The sequence below is a fragment of the Falco punctatus genome, assembly GCF_963210335.1.
Source record: "Falco punctatus genome assembly, chromosome: 2".
Classification (NCBI taxonomy): Eukaryota; Metazoa; Chordata; class Aves; order Falconiformes; family Falconidae; genus Falco; species Falco punctatus.
In genome coordinates, this window is record NC_137581.1 from 32,056,209 (window position 1) to 32,077,105 (window position 20,897).

General features: G+C 45.0%; 1 protein-coding gene across 1 annotated transcript in view; it reads left to right on the top strand.

The window, feature by feature from the left end:
- SIAH3 (siah E3 ubiquitin protein ligase family member 3) overlaps window positions 1-20,897 on the top strand; it is an 81,013-nt gene continuing 60,116 nt past the window's right edge. Inside the window, exon 1 of the mRNA XM_080375837.1 lies at window positions 1-20,897. This exon is cut by the window's right edge and continues 9,391 nt beyond it. The gene's annotated coding sequence lies outside the window, so the exon portion shown is untranslated.

Here is a 20,897-nt window from a genome sequence, read left to right on the forward strand (position 1 = left end):
TTAAACACACTAGTGCTTTATCCTGAGCAAGAGTTAACAAACCTGTTGCACCCAGCATTTAAATGCATTCTCACCTATTTTATAGCTACAATAATTCTGCCTTTAAGCTGAAAGTATTAGATCATTGCTTCCAATTATGTTAAAGTGTGTTTTAATCTCAGTCTCTAAAAAACATAAAAATGTTTGATAGCTAGAAACAGCTGTGTCTAAGACTGCAGTACACAAAATAGATTCACTGTGTGGCGTTTAATTACACTGTGCTTACTTAAACACTCTTCCTGTAAAACAGTCAAGGTGTATATATGCACTTAGTTTGCAGAAGAATATTTCACATTACCCTAGAAAATACAAAATAAAGTAGGCTTGATGGGCTACTCTGAATGTCTCGTGAAGTGATAGTGTCCCATTGAAGGGCAAAGTCAGTGCTGACCTGTATTGGTTTTCCATTCTGCTACGTATCAGGGCAGATCAATCCCTGAAATTAGTGGGATTACACAAAAATGCTGAAATTGCCGTTTACACACCTTTGTTTTGATTTGATTTGCAGCACTTACAGGTGCAGAAGTACATCACGGTACTGGCAGAAAACATGCCTGTTCCTGTGAGAAGCAGTAAGAATCTTTTTCCAAGCAATTCCCCTCTTGCCTGGCAAGAGTTTCTGCACAGGTAGAGCCCAGGAAGTGTGAAGTTCCTGTGTAGGAGTATTTTGATTTCCATTTTAACAAAAAATAGTGTTTAGTTTGCAGGGAATGTGAGTTACAAAACTCATCAGGTAATTTTAGAATAACTACAAAAAGGAAATTTGCCCACATCCCAGTTTCAGAAAAAGGTATGAAACTTGTTTGAATCTGAGAACTTGCTTTAGGACCTTCCATCCCCTCCCCTGTGTTGCTCATTGCTTTCCTGATGGGGTCTGCCTGCCCTTTTAGCCTCTTCCATCTCTTTCTTTCTTCCCATCTCCCTCTTAGCTTTATTTTGTGTGGAAAAAGAGTAGATGGAAGAATTTTAGTCCAGTTCTCATTTTGCAAGTCTTCAGCAGGGGACACAGGAGCCTGTGATGTTTCAGGCAGTGGTGTGTGGGCAGGGCTGAACATGCGCCTCAGATGCCCTTGTGTGCTCCAGCTCCAAGTCTGAAAATGTGGGGAGGCACGTGTCCATACTCAGTTTCTCCTTTTAAGCTGTGACAACAACTTTAAAGTGGTCCCTGTACCAAAGCAGATGTCAGCCCTTTTTGCTGCTAAGCCCATGCTGTGCCTAGTTGGATGGTAAATTAGTTGTAAGCATCCCCGAGGTGCTGTCTGGAACATGGAGCTGCAGGAGAGCAAGGTGCCATGTATACTGGTGAGATGTGGCAGGCCTTCACCCAGGTGAAACACCATGTGCAGATCTTGTAGCCGTAACGGATTCACAGACAGAGCAGATTTTAGAGCCTCGAGACACAAAGGGGACTGACCTGTATGTAGGGATATTGTCACGTTCATTATCTCGAATAATATTTCAAGGCTATTACTACTTCGGCTAGTGGAGTGAGATACAGATTTTGACAGTGGGCCATCTGCACAGTGTACTCAAAAGACTGAGTTCAGATCATTTTACTAAACAAAGGCTTTTGTTTGAAGTGCCTTGATGCAGTTGTGTTCTTTTTCTGCCGTAGGGATGCCCTTCAGCAGAGATGCTGGCAGGAGCTGCTCTACCCATATGAGGTCAAGCACGGGACATACTCAATTTGTACAGTTCCTACCAGCTTAAAGAGTTCAGGAACCTCCTTTGTTTTGCAGTGACAGACAAAGTCTGCTTTTCAAAGGGTCTTTGTACAAAGCAGTTGTTTCCACTGTACAGGTCTTCAATGCTAAGGGGAAACCCAAGGTGATGGTACCAAATGCTTTTTGTTGTTTTGTGGGCAACCAAGGTTTCTGGGATGCAGTTTCAGGAGGCAGCTTAAGAATAGCAAATGTACTGTTAAAATAACAACAAAAAGCTCTTAAATGAAGCCCTAAACTCAGAAGTAAAGCAATGTAACCAAGCATCAATGTGCAAGGGATTTCTTAAACCAAGACCTCCTAAGAATTTGGAAATTTGTCCCATCAAAATCAAGTTCAAACATAGAAGAGAGCCAAAGTCTAAAAAAAAAAAGTTAAACAAGTAGCTGAAGTTGTTTGGAAGAAAACTTTTTATAATGAACAGGCACTATCATTTGCTGTCAGTAGGAATCAATCGATGAAAGAGGGGAGATAAGTGTATTTGGGGAAGTTTAATTTCTTGATATAACCTTTCACTGCCAGGGATGCATCTACCACAGGCTTGCTTCCCCCCCCCCCCCTTAGTAATGAAGTCAAGGTGTTGCCTTTAAAGACTGAAGAGTCAGACATGCTAGAGCAAACTGCTGTGGCACAAAGCAGTGTGCTGCCAGATTTTAAGTTCACATGTGAAAGGGTTGTGCTGGTTGCAAGCATGCAGTTCCTGAACAAGAGGGAAGACTGAAGTATTGGATGGGGATTTTCTGCTTCATGATGGGGATCATCTACCTGATAATTAAATTTGTTGTTTGAAAATATTATATGTATGAGGGGTGCTTGGGGCACTGTGTGCAAAGTACTTGAGGAAGGGTGTAGTAGAAATGGGACAGAATTGAGTAGCATGGGTTGTAGTTGTCAGCCTGGGAGAGTGACTTCACACTTCCACAAGCCAGGAGCTCACTCATCGCAGCGAAGGAAACAGGAGGATCTAGGTGCGCTAAATGAGCGCGCAATGCACTAGTGAAAGAGCTCTAGAAACAGGCAGTGTAGCCTTAGCTAACATGGCTCCAGAGGGGTGTTTCCAGCATGGAGAGGAGTGCTTTTACTGCTCTCTGTAGTACCTACAAATTCTTACCTGGTCTGCCTTGCTCTATACTCACAGAAGTTGGATTCAGCCTACAGATACAGCGAGCCGTGAAAGTCAGGAGAAGCATGGAGTGTTAATGCCGTCTCCTGAAAAAAAATGGGAAAGTGAGAAATAGGGAGAAAAAACTGAAGGTCAGCAAAAAAAAAACAGGTGAGCCTAAGCTGCCCATGTGTACCTTTAAGATGGATACTGGAAGCCCCCGAAGGACCTGGAATAGGTGCATGGAAGATTTACTTTCTCTGAATTGTAAAGGTGCTTTGTGTCAGCATGAGAACTGCAGTTGCCTCTGTCTCGGATATCATTCCTATGTCTGTCTTGCATGCTCACAGAAAATGTGTTGGCAAGAGGTTTCAGAGGACTTTTGAAACGTCTCACACAAGGTTAATAGAAAAAATTAAACTGTAGCAAGTGGAGGATAAAGAAATGACATGAATTAAAAATTAACTGAGAAATTGAAGGTAAAACAGAGGATTAAATGATCACATCTCATCACAAACAGCTCACAGTGGTGACCTCCCTGTACATTTGTGATTTGGGAAGGAGTTGACTGAGAAGCAAGATGAGAAAATTTGCAAATCACAGTTAAAACCAGAGAAAAACCTAAGGAGATGCATTTTCTCCCGTGTGGCACACTCATTTAGCCTATTTCAAGTCCTTCTGCCAGTCAGCAATCAAGATGTCCAAACTGACTGTATTGGGTTTGCGTGGCAAGGTGTTGGTAGCAGGGGGCTACAGGGGTGGCTTCTGTGAGAAGATGCCAGAAGCTTCCCCCTTGTCCGACAGAGCCAGTGCCAGCCGGCTCCACAATGGACCAGTCACTGGCCGAGGCTGAGCCCATCAGTGATGGTGGTAGTGCCTCTGTAATAACTTATTTAAGAAGGGGGAAAACCTGCTAGGAACAGTAGCTGGAAGAGGAGTGAGAGCAGGTGAGAGCAACCGCCCCGCAGCCGCCACGGCAGCGCAGGAGGGGCAGGGGGCTCCAGGCCCGGAGCAGAGGTTCCCCCCAGCCCGCGGTGAAGCCCACGCTGAGGCAGGCTGTCCCCCTCAGCCCGGGGAGGCCCACGGAGGAGCAGATCCCCACCGGCAGCCCCTGGAGGCCCCACGCCGGAGCAGGTGGGTGCCCGAGGGAGGCTGTGACCCGTGGGCAGCCCACGCCGGAGCAGCTCCTGGCAGGGCCTGTGGCCCCGCGGGGAGAGGAGCCCGGGCTGGGGCAGGTTTGCTGGCGGGGCTGGGGACCCCGGGGGGACCCGGGCTGGAGCCGGCTGTGCCTGAAGGACGGCACCCGTGGGGGGACCCGGCTGGGGCAGGGGAGGGCTGTGAGGAGCCGCCCCTGAGGGGAAGGAGCGGCAGAGGCAGCGTGTGAGGGACTGACCCCAGCCACGTTCCCGGCCCCTGGGAGTGAAGTTGAGCTCAGGAAGAAGGGAGGGGTGGAGGAAGGTTTTTTTAAGATTTGCATATATTTCTCATTATCTTACCTGTGGCATATGAAGGCATGGACCCCAGGTGAGATCCCCCACTGCATACATAAGCACTGCTTATATGCGATCACTTACCCAGCCAAGTTCTGCCCTGGAATATGCCTACATGCAGCAGAGCACCCTTGCAGCCAGCTCACACACCGCTGAGCTGTTTGCTCCCTCCATGCTCACCTGAGGAGCTCTCCTCTTCCCAGGTCAGTATTTAAGCTGTGGGAGGCTTTGGGCACACCCCCCATCGGGAGGCTTTGGGCAGCCCCTCGTTGCAGGCGGGTGGGCACAGAACTGATTTGCAGGGGAGCTCAGAGAGCCAGATGTAGTGTCAGTTGTTTCCGCGCTACATTTTAAGGTATCGTCACTCTGCAACCTGGCACCCAGACAATGAACAAAGCCTTTCTCAGAAAGGGCCCTGATATCTTGACCTGATTTGATCGGTATCAAACTAATGTCCCCAAGTGGAGCCTGCCCTGCCCGTGAGGGTCACTGCCGAGCGATCTCTCCCTGCCCTCACCTCGACCCACCGGCCTTGCGTTACATTTTCTCTCCCTGCCCAGCCGAGGAGGGCAGCGGCAGAGCCGCTTTGGTGGGCACCTGCGTCCTGCCAGGGTCAGCCCGACACATTGACGTATCACTCACAGGGAAATTTAATCAATGTCTATACCTTATAGTGCCATAAATTAGCGATATCAGCACCAGAAGGAAACCTACAGTTCACAGAAAATTTCAATCTGATGTAGAGAGATACGTGTAAAGGCAAAACCAGAAGAATACACAAAAAGATGATGTATGCAAAGGTAGAAGCTGTGCTATGAGTAGGCTCCTAATGCAAGAAAGTTTACTGACAAACGGGAGAACTCAGGGAAGGCACAGAAGATCTTGTACTTTCTATAGAAGATTGGGACTATGTCCTTAGAAAGGAGAGGAGTAATAGTAGGTAAGATTAAAATATATGAAATAGTGGTCCAGAAAAAGGAGGACAGAAAATACTTTTTTACCTACTCCTTATGACAGAGCTCAGCTGTAATTCAGTAAAATTAAAGAGTGGCATAATTGAATAATAAAATGGAAATTCTTGTCTTCCTCACAGTGCCTAATTAGGCTTAGAGTTCAAGGACATTGCAGAAGTTAAAACTTAGCAAGATTTTCAAAAGGATTGAGCATGCTGCCAATATACACAGTTGTTCCTGGGAAGTAAACCAAGACTGCATCTATAGCAGCCTATATTACATGAATTTATACACAATGGGGAAGGCTCTCAGGCATTGTGAGCTCCTAGTACCCAGCGGTTTGCTTCTGTATGAGCAAGCTGCCCTGGTTCCTGAAATCAGGTGGCTGTCTGTTGGGAAAAGCCCCTGACCCAGCTGCCAAACTACACAGGGGATTTGTGTGGCAAAACATTCAGGCTGGGACAGGCCACGTTCGGTCACAGAATCATTCAAACGGAGCCATCCTGGGCGTGTTTGAATCTTGCAGGATGTCATATATGTGGGACTTAATGTATGTGAGACTTAAACGGCTCATCTCTTGGAGACTGTAAGACCTTGTGAGAAGGCTACATCAGTCTGTGTCTAACTGGTAGAAATTAGGAGACCCTATCTGATGGCTTTTGAATTTTACTTTGAGGTGTCTGGTTAGGACAACTGTAAGAGAGGGATGAATTAACAGATAACACACCTGACTGGGCCATTTTTCCTGCACAATCTGAATATTTTTTTTTCCTTTATGCAAAAGACTTTCTTGCCAGCTTATCCAAAAGCAAGTTGCCCAAATAAATGCACTGTTAAATTCACACTTAGCAGCAACTATTCTGCTTTCCACTTTCTTGAAGCAGTGGTACCCCTCTTGGCAAATTTCATCTGATGCATGAACTGTCAAAACATAAATGGACAACTGTGACTTCTCCGCTGTCTGCTTTGGAATGATAGCGTAATCTAGTTGCTGTATTCGTCCCTTTAATTTCCATTTTTATTGCTATAATCTATACTCCCCCCTTTTTTTTTTCTTTCTCAGTGCACAAATTATAAAGATGGCCTTGCCTATTCATCAGGAGACTCTAAGGCGTGTGCGGTGCGTGATGCATGATTCTATCTTGTTGTTTTATCTAGTTAATGCTGCATTCATAACTATACATAAAAAATGGGGAGTGCTGTCTGATGACAGCTTAGTGTAAATCTTGGCATCCTCTGACCCAGGTGGAAGCATGGAATCTTAGCAGATCTGAAGCTTAAAAAAAAAAAAAAAAAAAAAGAAAAAAAAAAGACTGATAAACCGCGCTTAATTTAAAGTGTTTCTAAACCTGTGAAAACCAGCTGTTCTGTTAAGTGTACATGTTTGAATGGGCACATGAGCCTTTTCCTGGAACACAGGACCAATGGCATCGCCATCTACATGTTAATGTCATCACAGAAGTGCTGCATAACCACAAGGCTCATTCATAAGGAAACACTCAAATCAGGGTCCCACTTCAGCACCATTTTAGGAAAAGCAATTTAATACTGATCAAATACCATATGAGCAGAAATCGGCCTGATTTTCCATTAAATTGCTGGAGCCTATAATAAAATGTGCTGGGTAGTTAATAAATAAGGTGACTGGATAGAGAATTTCAGAGTCAGACTTTTTTTTTTCTTTTTCTGGCAACAGGCATGTATCAGTTCCAGTCTCAGCTCAGCCATGCACATCTGGACAGAAAGAAAAAATCACATTTATGTATGGGAGATTCAACTCTTAATTTTCACCTGTATAAACCAATGTGAACTGTGAAGAGAATGACATGATTAAATTGATATACTACCAAAGTGATAAATCCAATACCTGGAAAGATGTTTTCCTTCCCTGCTTGCTTCTGTACCATAGAAATTGGGTTTCAGCTCTTCACCTGAGAACAGTAGAGGAGAATTTGTCAGGTGGGGGCTTTTTTTTTTTTTCTTTAGAAATATTTTGTGTTGCTCTAAAAGTACCTCATAGCTGTTGTATTGGTTTGTGTATTGAAAAAGGAATATTAGGTACAGAGCTAAAGGAGTTTCCTTGGCTTTTGTCCCTTATTGTTACTGAAATATATACATATGTTTTTCCCACAGTTTCCAGGGGTTTGTTCTGGCCACAAGACAGCAGAGTGTGGGCAGCCACCTGCCTTAGACTTGCATGAACACAGGCAGCAGAGTTTCTGCCGTTGTGCAGAAGCGTGTCGGGTGCCTCTGCGGTGGTCTCGGTGGGGCCCGTGGGCTCAGCATGGTGCTTCCAGCTGTGCACAGGAGAGGCGGCAGCGCTGAGGAGGAGCATCAACATGTTGGTCACTACCCTGCAAGGCTGATCACGCTTTGGGCTGCCTATAAGCAAGGGCATCCCAAATGTTTGCAATCTGCATCTTTAGGAGGATTTACATGGTATCACTGTTTTAAAGCAAGGCACAAAAGCACAAGGTCCACTCATCTGGAAATGTTGTAACCTACTTTGATAAATGCTGACACTGTCTCATAAAGGGATGGAGGAAACACCAGTGTAACCCTAAACTAAATTGAATTGCTGGTTTTTTCCCTCTCCCTTCTGCAAGGCTTGGGTACCTTTGCAATTCATCACACGTTCCCGATCAAGAGCTGGGAAAGTTTTTTTCCAGCCTTACAAAAATTAAATTTTATGCAGCTTTTGACCTGGATTAGTAGTGGGCAGAGCAATACAAAGCCTGATCCCAATTACTTCTTAGCTGTTGTTCCTGCCCTGCTCCTCCCTCCACTGCTGGGCATGTGCTGCTGTTTGCAGCCTGGCAGCTCCACGCAGGCTTGCTGGAAAAGGAATCACGGAAGGGTTATTAGACAGCAATAGAAAGCTGTTGTAAATAAAAACATTCAAAAAGCCAACAAAGGTCTTAGGCACATTTAAAAATACTTTATAAAGAACTTCGCAGATACCATTGTAGAGAGAGTTATCTTCAGCATGGCCTTCTTTCTAATTGAGTCTTAGACCCCTGCTGGTTAAATGACTGGCTTTCTATCTACATGGTTAAATCTGCTTTTTTTGCAGATAACTCTTTATGAACACTGCTCTGGTTACAAATTATGAAGTACAATTTATATTGGCAATAAAACTGTTAATAATTGCTAAAACAGTTAACCAGCTCACTAGAACATTCCCCATCCTAGATCTAGCCTTAGGAAGTTAACTAACATGTTATTAACCACTGATGAGGAGCTGTTTAGAAGAGTTTATTGCTTAATTAATCTTTGTACTGAGCTAATAAGAGTGTTAAATGGGCCTCTCTGTTGAATTGGGTTGTTAATACAGATTGCAAGTTCCCTCAGGGGGAACTCTGAGACCAATATGACATTAAAGTTAGCCATCCAACAAAGTAGATATTTAAGGCATTAAAAACAACAAAGCCAAACATCTTCATTAATAATGTCATAAGATTCATTGGCTATGTGTATGAGTGAGTGTACATGCGTGTATGAGTAACCGTGCTCTTTCTACTTCTGATAAGAAAGCTGTACTAAAAATCTTATTTAGATTCAGCGTTTTTCACCACTGTTCTGTTGCAGCATAAATTAAACTTGTCACACTTCTCTGTAGTAAGCAGGTTATCCTGATGAGGAAGACAGAATCTGAAGCAAACTCTAATGTCATCTGCTTATCCTAAAAAGACAAACAAAATTTTAAAAAACCTCTTCATATTAATGAGTTTAATAAACCTTCTGCTTGATACAATTTGATGAAACAGTAAAAGGCAGTAACCAGACTGTCCTTGTGCTTCATGGCATTTTTATAGTGAGCACTCAGGTCTTAGCCACGGAGCAAGGTGCTCATACTTAATATTAAACTTGCACAAGAAGTTACCTACTGTCTTTTAACTCCCTTTTAACATACAGGTTACATGTTTTGGGAGAAGAGAAAGATTCCATAAAAAGAAAGGCTGGAAAGGAGTAATTGGTGCTGAAGTGTCTGGTGTTAGCAATTCAGAGCAGATATCTCTCTGTCACTACAGTTGCTTCCACACTAGTCCCTGTCCTTCATGAGACCAGCTTCCATCCCTACACCCAACTTGAAGATGTTGACTCTGTGTATGCCTGCATGCCATGATCTGAATATTATACTCGATGTGTGATTACGTTTATTTTGTATGAAACAATCTCAAAAAGACTAGGCAAAGCGTGTATGAGATGAAAGTAGTGATGTGACAAAAATGCATTCATGCATACCCGTATTTTTGATGTTAGGGTTTTATCTTGTCTGAATTCTTGCTGGCTTCAGGTTTAATATATTGCACACCCCCACCTCACCAAAAGCCTGGGCGTGTCTAGACAAGGTGAAGTCCCTGTTTTCCTGACTCCTCTGTGACTAGCCTTTGACATCTAACAGGTTTATTTTATGGTCTTTTGCTATGCATACTTGAATATTGATGAGAAACTTGCACTTAGGGGATGCGGTCATAGTACAGATCATCGCTTAGTGGTCTGTTGACTGGTTTCTCTGTTGTCCATGTTGTCTCTAATGCATCACATTGAAGCACCAAGGCAAAACCTCCTTGATTAGCATACCCTTGGAGACCTCTAAATATTGCCTCACTTCATTACTACTGCAAAATGATCAATATGCCTCACCAAAATTAACTGTACTTTGGATATCTCCCTTGCCTGATTACTGTGCATTTTTTATTCCTCAAAGATAAAGGAGGATTGTTCCCAGCCAAGATGTTATCCTGGTTGTAGGCACAGCTGTGGAGTCCCTCTGTGCCTGTGGCCTTTTCAGGGGTGGGTCTTAGCTGCTAATCAAAAATAGTCTTTGTACATGTGCACAGTTTGTGTTTGGCGAGTATGAGCTGGTATTCATAAATGGGAAGTGATTGATTAGAAAAACATACCCCTGTGCTTTTATAAACATTGGGATGTGGGCTGGACTACCTCACTCCTGGCTGTCTACAGCGTAAGTCCACAAATCAGAGATGTTGTTTTCCTACCCCTCGTTTCATGCTGACCTTTTAATGGACTAGCCGAAGCTAATCTTACATGTAGAACAGCATATTGGCTTGATGTATTTGTTACAGATAATTAATATTGCTCTAGCCAGCCATCTTCTCAATTATTATTTCCAGTTGCTTCATAGTTATTAAACTGTCACATTTCAAGTGCGGACAAGTGTCCATGATGATATAGAGAGGCTGGTTAAGTGGAAAACTTTTAGGTGCCTTTTTATTACTCAGATTCCCCAAGGAATACCGCTGTGGTCATGCTGTCTTCAAATATATATTTGACCTATGCTTTGTATGCACAGTTAAAGGTTAGAATAAATATGCATGTTTTCTCTGCTTATTAAGCGAAACTCTAGACATTAAGAGAACATGAGAGGAGTTTCCACTGATCTCCCGACTAACACAGTAAATTGCTCATGCTGGATGCACCTGCCTGCCTCAGCTCTGCTCCACTCATCCATGCTGCTGTGTTTTCCGTACATGCATTCACAGAAATCCATTTGCAAGGAAATACAGCTCGCTAGTTAAGCCTTTGCATTGTAAATCCAGCTTTAATATTGTCAGCAGTGCTCCCTGCTGTGCATCAAGATCTGGTAAACCACTCCTTTGTGCTGTGGGTTAGAGGACTCATTGCATGTCCTGTGTCTTCTAGGCTCTTGTAGCTAGAAGTATGCCTTCTCCCACGAGCAATGCCCGGTCCTTCTTGCTGCAGTGGAGGCCAGCTGAGCTGCTGCGGTAAGGGTGAGAACCTTCTAGACACACCACCGCAAACTTGTTGAAGTGTTGGCCTCAGTAAAATCTCCTTATGAATGCTTTTCTTGCAGGATTGTTTCTGTGCAGGAGTTAGATCATGATGGAGTGTGAGCTTCAGTGTGGAGGCCTAAGTGACAGGGTCAGAGAGTGCAAAATGCTGTTGTCCCCTGCCAGCTCACCACCACATCTCTGGTCCTGAGCCCTGACAGCTAGCGCTGAGCAGTGACAGTGTTCAGGAAGAGAGGGAAGGAAAGCTGAAATGGAAAAGCAGGGGAAAAGAGTATGAATAAATGTCTGGAAAAAGAAGCAAGAGAGTGAGGAGATATTGTTAAATCTCTGTTCACCAGCTAGTCAAAAGCTCCCCTCTACACAGAGAAAAATCTTTCACTCTCCAGGACAGACCCAGCTCCCAACACAGTCATGTTGGATTCAGGGATCTGTCCTTCACAAACTTCCTTCCAGGCAAAAAAATGTCATGGCTCTTTACTGAAAAAAATCTGAACACCAAAAGTAGTCAGGAATCCAGCTAAGGATAATCTTCAACTCCAGTAGTCCTGCGTGCCCAGGACAGGGCTCTCTCTCTGCTGTTGGACTCTGGTATTTCATTTTCTCACAGCTGTTCAGGAGACCCTTTTGTTCCCAGCCACAGCCCAATGCTGCAACAGCAGCCCCCCAACCCCTTTCCCCTCTCCTGTTTAGGTACATTTCCACCACTGCCATGACCTTCAGAGTTGATGTATGAAGCATCCCTGCAGGATTGTTCTCTCTGACATTGAGCATGAGGCTGGGCAATAAAATGAAGAATTAGCAGGCATTTACATTCGGAAGTTAATGATGAGGAGTGTGAGCCTTCCAAACATCTGTTTCTCCTGTTTTCAAGGGGGCCTTCAATTTACTCCTGGTTCTCATCCATGCAGCTATTACCATTAACCATCAGCCAGCAGCGCCCTGGGTCTGGGGAACAGAGACTGGATTGTGGAATAAAAACCCTCTAAATCACGGTATGTCTTAGTTTTGGGGGGACAATTGTAACAGCCATGGGGTTAGGAAACAATTGGAGACCTTCTTTGGAGGTGATGAGAGAAACACAGGGAAAGCTGTGCTCTCCTCAGGCCCGGAGCTGGACTGAGGGCTATATAAATGAAGAAACTGCTCTGCAAGCGGCTGCGATCTCCCCCTGCCAGGGCACCGCTGGTCTGCCTCTTCTGCCAGCCTGCTAGGTCCTAAGCTGGTGACTGTCACCCAGAGAAAGAACAAAGCCCTGACCCTAAGGTGAAAGAAGGGCCAGAAAATCCAGAAATTGGCAACTTGCGGGGAAAAAAGATTGAGAGTCAAAAAAATAGTAAGAAGAAAAAGTGCATAAGGAAAAAGAAGTCAGGAGGGATGGATGAAGGGAAATTCTGGGTAATGACCACTGTTTTGAGATGGACCCAGTGGACATAAGGGCAGAATGCTGTTCCCCAGTAAAACACAGGCAGGGGTGAAGCTACCAGAGATCAGTCAGCTCCTGACCAGGGAGTGAAGGGGGAAAAATGGGCACCCTGGCATCTGGTCAGGGTGTCAGAGCAAAACTCAGAAGAGATGCTTTATGGAAGAAAATGCCTGAGCGGATTATAAAAGCCAATATAAAAATAAATCTTCCTGGTGCCTCTGACTTTGACTTTCAAATCCTTGTAAAAGGGCACGTTGTTCAGCTGTTACACCCCTCCTGATTTAGTGACACTGGAAGTAGCCTTCACCTCCCAGAGTCCCCCACTTCATTGCCTTTAATAACCTCATGAAGGGTAATGAAGCATTTTAGGTTTTGTTTTAAGCGGGTTGGTGTGGTGGGGGTGGGACGTGAGGGCTTTGGGACACCTGGTCAAGGTTTCAAGATGTCTTTGAGAAAGGGGTCTGCGGTGGGGATGAGGCTGGCCTGGGTGACAGGGTCCTGGTGCTGCAGCAGTTTCACTTGAGAGCCTGAGGAGCTGCCCCCACGTTTGGTGCCAGCTCCACATGCTTTCCCAATTTCTCCCGTGGCCCTCCATGACTTTTGCATGGAAATCTGGGGCTGAGGCAGTACAAAGACACGGGATGGAGGGGACTCGTCTGAGCCTCACATCTGCTGCCCACACACAGGCAGAGCTGGGGGTGGGTTTTAGCATTCCCCTTTGTCAAAACAGTTCCCTCTTCTCAAAATCTAAGCACAGTAATAGCCGGGGGGTGGGGGTGGGGTGGGTGGTCTTTAAAAGCCTGATGCCAAAAGCCACTTTCATTATCCATCACACTTGAGTGTGCTTGCAGTTATCCAAAGGCTGTGATGCCAGTGTATGCCTTGAACTATGGATCTGTGACAGCTGGATTCAGCACGGAGGTGTGGGAAGCCTTTGTGGTTTACCAAATAACAGGGAGAGACAGGAAAATCAACATGTCACACCAGTGTCCGCTGGCAGTCCAACTGATTTAACTGGCTCCATGCTTTTTAGCATTTTTGCTGGATTTGCTTGCCTTTTAAAAACAGATGGACTTCCAGGCTTGCAGCCATCTTCAAAGCAAAAGCCCCACACCGCTCCTGTCCCCATCCTCTTCTGAGACGCTTTTTGGCTGGCCCAGGTTATCTGATGAGGATTTGGTTCCAAAATGGTGCATGCAAGGTTGTAATAGAGCTTTTTCTTTTTGGCTGTTTCCCTTTTAAGCGATGTAACCAAGAAACCCTAATTTGCACCCGGGAATGCTGATTGCACTAAGTAGTTAAGTCCATCAAGTTCCCCTTGACACTTTCTGTCTGTGAGTTTCAGATAAAGCCGGGGAGCTAAAGTAGCTTAATGGATTAAAGCAATTGCCTTCCCCACCTAGGCACCTCAGCTGGAATCAGATTTTGGTGCTCAAGTGAAATTGCTCATTTGCTTCAGGGGAGGGAGGTGCGAACAGATCACCTGAACTACTCCAGTGGTCAAAAGCCCCGGTCTAGTAGCCAAGGGGTGGTCATCGCCAGGACTGGGGACATTGGTCCTGGTACACGGGACAGCCTGCTGATGCATGTGTCCCTGCAAGTCGTTCCCCTGCCAGATGCAGCAAAAGTGGAGATGCTTGTCCCACTATTGAATGAATACACTGTGACAAATTCTGCCAAATTCTCATTTACTTGGAAAACAGTGTTCAGACTGAGGAGGTGCTAAACAGTTAACCTTTCCATCAGACCAGGGAGAGGCTTTGGCTGTGAAAGCACCAGTAATTTACCTTCCATTAAGATGCTGCAGCTTCTCATCTATTTGAAGGCTGATAGAAATTGTTTTCTAAATAATAAGGCTTTCCCTGTAAAAAATACCATGGGTAATGGAAAGATTAAAACAGAAGTTGAGACATCACCAATCTATATATTCAATCAATGCCAAATGCTTTATGCAGTCATTCTCTGCTTCCCGATACATGTTACTAGGACCATACCAGAAAGCTCAGGAGAATTTCCAGGAACTGCTGCTGGTTTCACTTTTTTTTTTTACTTTTTTTTTTTTTAAGTTCAGCTTTGAGGTCCAGAAGAAAATAATTGAAAGTTGTCCAAATGACCTGAGAGATCAGTGGAAAATCTTGCAAAGAACCCATGACTATTTATTTACAGACCTAGGGCCACTTCCACAGGAGGCAACACAGCTCTCAGGGCTGTTCCTTTCACTCAGTGTGGCTGTAAGAAAAGTGGACTTTCTGGAAGGATCTGGTTGTTTCGGTGTGTAGCTGAAGCCCATCACTCCTTATTTCCCAAGACATCCCAAAGCACCTGAGAAAATATATCCTGGAGGGTGACCTCTTCACTACTGTCTTCTCCAAGGTGGAACATCACAGTTTTGTTTGGTGACAGTACACTATAATTTTCACAAGGAGACAATTTGTCCAAGATAGCAAAATTTTGATTAGGAAGAACAGAACCAGTCAAGCTGAATCTGAACAGTCAACACCCCAGTTTTGCAAAATTTTTTTCCCCCATCTAATATCTAGAAAAACAGTCTATGAGAGCAGTAGGGAAGAGGAATCCATTTCTAACCTCTGCAAACACAGGCCGATCCCACACTGCTGGTTGAAGCTCATGTGAAACATATCATGGCCGGTGTTCACAGGAACGATGCATCTGTGTGACAGAGGAGAGAGACAGAAATACCACTTAATGCAAGATTAATCCAACACGATTTAATAATAAGACACAAAGGAACATAGTTGTCATTTACCATTGGCTTTAAAATGCTTTGTGTTAACCACATTTACTCCTCCATCTCATGTAAGCTGTCAGTTTAAACCCTCTTGACATGTTCTCTCTGTTATCATTTCTTACAGATCCCTGTTTTACTGCCACTCTCCTCTGGGCTTTTCTTGCTCCAACTTTCACCGAAGTGAGATTGGAGCAGAAAAATGGCTCAAAAGCTGCTACAATGGGGGATCCATTTCTCTCCTCTCACATTATCTAGAAGACTGGCCTTGACACAGGACACCGAGTCATCACCTCTGCCCTGTGCTACATGGTGTGACCATTACTCCCTCTCATGAGGATGTAGGAGAAAGCCTGCTCTGCAGCACTAACCAAGGAAAAAGTTTTCCTTGCCACTGAAGTGAGCAAACAAGGTGGGAAATTGTTCTTGGGTCCTGTCTGCAGGGCTGTTTCTAGACTGCAGCCAGAATTGAGGGGGATTCCCACCCACCCCCCATGGAATTAGGGACTTTTGTTGTCCGTGCTGATGTTTTCTCAGGTTTCTCCGTGAGAAACCCACTGAAATATCTGGGAGTTTCTTGGCAACGAAAACTTTTCAGATCATGAAAAATTATTGAAAGTAGCATGTTCTTGAAAATGTGTATTGAGTGGAAAAGCTGTTTTTCACTGGAAAACATCAGGAACAATTTTCTTCTCCACTAGCAGCTCAAGTCACCCCTGTGCTTGAGCACCTTTTCTACACTGTTTGATTTCTGTTTATTTTGCCTTCTCTCCCCCAGATTCCCCCAGTGTCACTGGCAGGGACAGTGCCATGGTCAAAGGGTCAGCACTCCCCAGCTCAGCCCCCACAGGACGCTCACAGTATCCTTTAAATATCCAGGAGACCAGTGGGATTTTGGGGTGCTCTGGTGTCAGGGTGAAACCACTGGAATGATCCCCCATTTACTTCTGACTCTAAGAAGCAGGAGAAAGCTGAAGCCAGAAAGGGGAGCGGAGCTGTGAAATTCAGGACTCAAGGGCTTTCTTCCAAGCTCTCTTCCAGGCACTGCCCAGACTTTTTGTGCAGGGAGTGATGGGTCATTTAACCCCCGTGCCCATCTGCAGAGGGAGGCTTTTGTACTCACTACCAACCCACCCCCATGCCCCTTCTGTCCCCTTCACTGTCACATAAAGACTCCAGGGATCCTCAGCTGAAATATGATGGTGCAGTGACGGTATTACTAGGAGACGGGTGTCTGCCTTACTCCTATCTTGTTAGTTAGGATACACTAGTTAAAGAAATTGCTATTTACTCCATTCAGTCACTGAACACTGTTTATTTAACTTACAAAATGCAAATATGCTGGTAGTCAGAGGGTTAAAAGAAACTACTAAGTACTTGTAAATTGATGTAGTGCCCTGAGGGTACTTCTGCTGGTAATAAAGTGCATCTTATAAACAGATCTGACTCCGTGCTACAGTCCAGCAAAGCAAAGTGGAGTGGATCCATCCCAAATTAACCGTAAATGAGACTGACACTAACACAAATCGAACACTCCTCAGGGCTCTGCTTACATTAATTACAAAGCCTTGGAAAATGATCTAGAAGGGATTTCTCTTCTCCAGGAGAAATTAATTGAAGGGATCTCCAAACAGTGGAAAAAATCAGATGTACAAGAAACAAAAGCCATTTAAATTCTTTTCTTTGCCCACCTTTCTCATGAGAACCAATAATATTAACAATAACTGCTACATGTAAATTCATCTAGATGCGGTTTTCCTCCCCTACCACTCTACTTGCCCTGACATCTGAGATGGAGAAGTCCATCTCATCCACAGATGTGGCCATTTCCAGACATGCTACAGGAGGCAAGAAACCACTGCTCCAAGGCTGGTGGCAGGAGGTAAAAGGGGCTGTGATAGTGAAACCCATGTCAGGAAAATGCATGGGCTGGGAAAGGCGAGACTCCTGAGGGGGCTTGAGGACACCCATTTGGGCTGCGAGTACCCCTACAGCTGAGATTGGGGTGACATGGGTTCCCCCCACCCCTGTCTCCCCTGGAGCACCCAGATTCTCTCTGTGCCCAGTTTTGCTACAGGAACAGGCCCTGCATCCTGGCTGCTGCCACTCCCAAGCCCTCCTGTGGAGGGGCTGCAGTCCCATATGGGTTCAGCCAGGGATCAAAGGGCCAAGAGACACAGGGCGGCCAAGTCTCCTCCAGTGATGTTTCAGAGGAATCAAAATGTGCATTTTTTTCTTTGCTAGAGGGAAATGGGTTTAGCACCCAAGAACATGAGAGAGGTCAGGTCCTCCCATCATGGCTTTGTCCCACTTGTGCATTGGAGCATCTCACGCTCAGCAGACATGCAAACAAGGTGGCAACCTGTCACAGGGCTCTCAAAACTAGCCAGCTCCATCAAGGTCTTTTACCATCACATACCAGGTTAACTTCAATAAGTAGTTAGCACACCTTGCCCTGGCACGGCCACCAATCCCCCATGAGGTCTCAAAGATCCATCTACTGTTTCTTCAGGCTAGTCCCTCTCCTTACTCTGCTTCTTCCAGATCTCTCTTCATTGGCTGCTCTTCATATAGTCCTAAAGAGCTATTTAACTACTTCACAGGAACCAGCCACAGCTGCACCTTATCCACATCAGCCAACCCACCACCCCTGAAGCCAGCCCACAGCTGTATATTACCAACGTTCATTAATCCAGCTTCATCCCTCTACAGCAACCCCTGGTCTGTACACTGGATTAGGGGCTGAATGAGGTTTGGATCCAAAAAAATGCAAAAAACTTCCTGATCTGAACCTTGGACTGCAATTTGTCACAGCTCCTCCAGGTACACCCTGGACAAAGAACAGATTGAGAGCAGCCCTGAGGAGAAGGATTTGAGAGTGTTTGTTGGTGAGAAGCTCAACATGACCTGGCAATGTGCACTTGCTGCATCAAAAGAAGTATGGCCAGCAGGTCAAGGGAGGGGATTCTCCCCCTCTGCTCCTCTCTCATGAGACCCCACCTGCAGTACTGCCTTCAGCTCTTCTTATGTCCAACATAAGAAGGACATGGGCCTGTTGGAGTGAGCCCAGAGGAGGGCCATAAAGATGATCAGAGGGCTGGAGCACCTGTGCTGTGAAGACAGGCTGAGAGAGCTGGGGTTGTTGAGCCTGGAGAAGAGAAGGCTCTGGGGACACCTTATAGCAGCCTGCCAGTGCCTGAAGGGGGCCTACAGGAAAGCTGGGGAGGGGCTTTTACAAGGGCATGTAGTGACAGGACAAGGGGGAACGGCTTTGAACTGAAAGAGGGTGGATTGAGATCAGGCATTAGGAAGAAATTCTTTCCTGTGAGGGTGGTGAGACACTGGCACAGGTTGCCTAGAGAAGCTGTGGATGCCCCATCCCTGGCAGTGCTCAAGGCCAGGCTGGATGGGGCTTTGAGCAACCTGGTGTAGTGGAAGGTGTCCCTGCCCGTGGCAAAGGAGTCAGAACTAGGTGATCTTTAAGGTCCCTTGCAACCCAAACTATTCTGTTTCTCTGATTATATGATTCTTGTGATGGGCTGTGGGGTCAGGGAGGGTGGTAAGTGTTCTCCAAGGCAAAGTGGCTCCTTTTGACCTTTGATTCAAAGCCACCACATCAGCAGACAGAGCGGCAAAGGTGCTGCTTTGTCCCTTATCCTCCAAGCTCTGCTCCTTTGCATTTCAGATGCAGGGGCATGGTTTATAACCTAATTCCAAAACTAAGACTTGGCATCTAGTTTTTTATGTTTTGTTAAGTAGCCTGTTTGGATTTTTATGATTCAACTAATATTTGTGGGTTTTCTGTCGTGAGCAGCCATCCAATAGCAACATTAAATAAAAAATAGAGTCACTTTATTGATTTGCTTTTAGTTAAAAGCAAACATGTCATATATAATCGAGATGTACACTGCTTGTAGATCGTAGAGAGCACATTTATAAAACCATCAAAAGAAATAATTAAATGGAATATATCACAGCCACCTTCTGAATCATCTGAACAGGGATGTTACAGACATAAAATGCTGATAGTCCTTCTGGCAAACTTTTAATACAATCATTTGGTTTGCACTTTAAATGCCTGGCATATTTTAACCCTGGAGATAAATGAATCTCAGTGGGATTGCTGAGTAATTAAGAAAAGTGTCTCTGATGGGCTTGCTTCATACAGAGAGGTGAAATAACACTGGGAGAGTCTGCTGATCATTTGATATCTTTACATTAAAAAAAAAAAGAAGGCAAACCCTGAGGCATGCCATTGTCATGCTGTGCGGCAGGGATTGCTTTCAAACAAGTTGAGTTTTCAGTGTTAGCTGTGTCCTGGTTTTATAAATTGCCATTTTAAATGTAAACCAGTGTGCATTCTGGAAGGAAGTCTCTGGAGTCTCGTCCCCCTCGCCCCGAGCCGGAGCACGATGGCCTCGAGGCCGCAGGTCAGGGTTCATCTGCTCAGTGGGGTTTTCCTTGATTGAGGGCAATAGCTGGGTGGGTGGGTGGCAGTGGTGGAAGGGCTTGGGGAGGAGTGGTTTGCTGCCTGCTAGCTAATCAGTTGCAAAAGGTCCACAGGAGTTGTTTATTTTCTAGTAATGGATCAAGATATATTCAGGACGGTCTCGACAATCTACTTTTAGGGTTTGTGTTGAGCTATCTGGATGCTTGGTTTTATGGAAGGAGCAGATTTTTTTGGTAATAAATGCCAAATAGCAATTGAAACACTGAGTCCCTGAAAAAAAAAATAATCAAGCTTTGAATTACTGCCTGGCTCTTTGATGTGCCATGATTAGCAACGCATGCAGTTTTAGTCCCAGTGCTATTACACACAAATCACCCTGGGAACTCTCCCTCAGCTATTACTGCCAGCAGAGGGATGTTTTCACATCAAGACATTTAACTCAAAATAGTCACTTTGCCAGAAAAATCTTCTTGGAGAGCCGGCTCTGGGAGTTTTCCCTTCAGCATAAAGTAGCAGAGCTAAATCCCAGCCAGGCTGGGAGCTTGCAGCCTTGTTCTCTGCTGGCTGCACTGAGGTCAGGCTCTGCTCGCCTCTCGGGAGTCAGCTGTATCGCGGTCAGAAACACGTAGCATCAGCTGGGATTTTCACTGGCGATACTGCGCTCGGTTTCAGTGCGCATCCCCCAGCATGAAAAGCATTCCAGGAAGAAGGCGGTTGTATCCCCAGAGATGATAACCGATCTTATTATGAAAAACGTTACTTATTCTCTGGAACACAGACCCAGAATTAAGCCATTAGGCAATTAGGACAGTTGTTCCTTTAAATAATTATTTTTTACTAAAAGACATTGTTATTATTGGTGGAGAGGTGGCTGCAGGAGCAGTCCATTTGACAATTGCATCTGAGAGCAGGGGACAGAAGTGCCTGTTTATTTGCTATATAAATCAAATCAATTTAGTTAAATTTACAAAGGCAGGAATAAAACCAGTAAGGTCTGTCCTGTGGCTGTGCCCCAGAACAGAGGCAACATTGTCACTATTAAAACTGCTCTCCCCAGGGAAACAAAGAGTGCCATGTGGCTGCAAGCCTTTATTTGTTTGTTGTAATTTCCAGTGCTACGTATTTTAAATCTATTTCAAGCACTGTTGAAAACCTATACTGGTGAGAAGCCACCTGCCCAGAGGGACCCAGTGGAG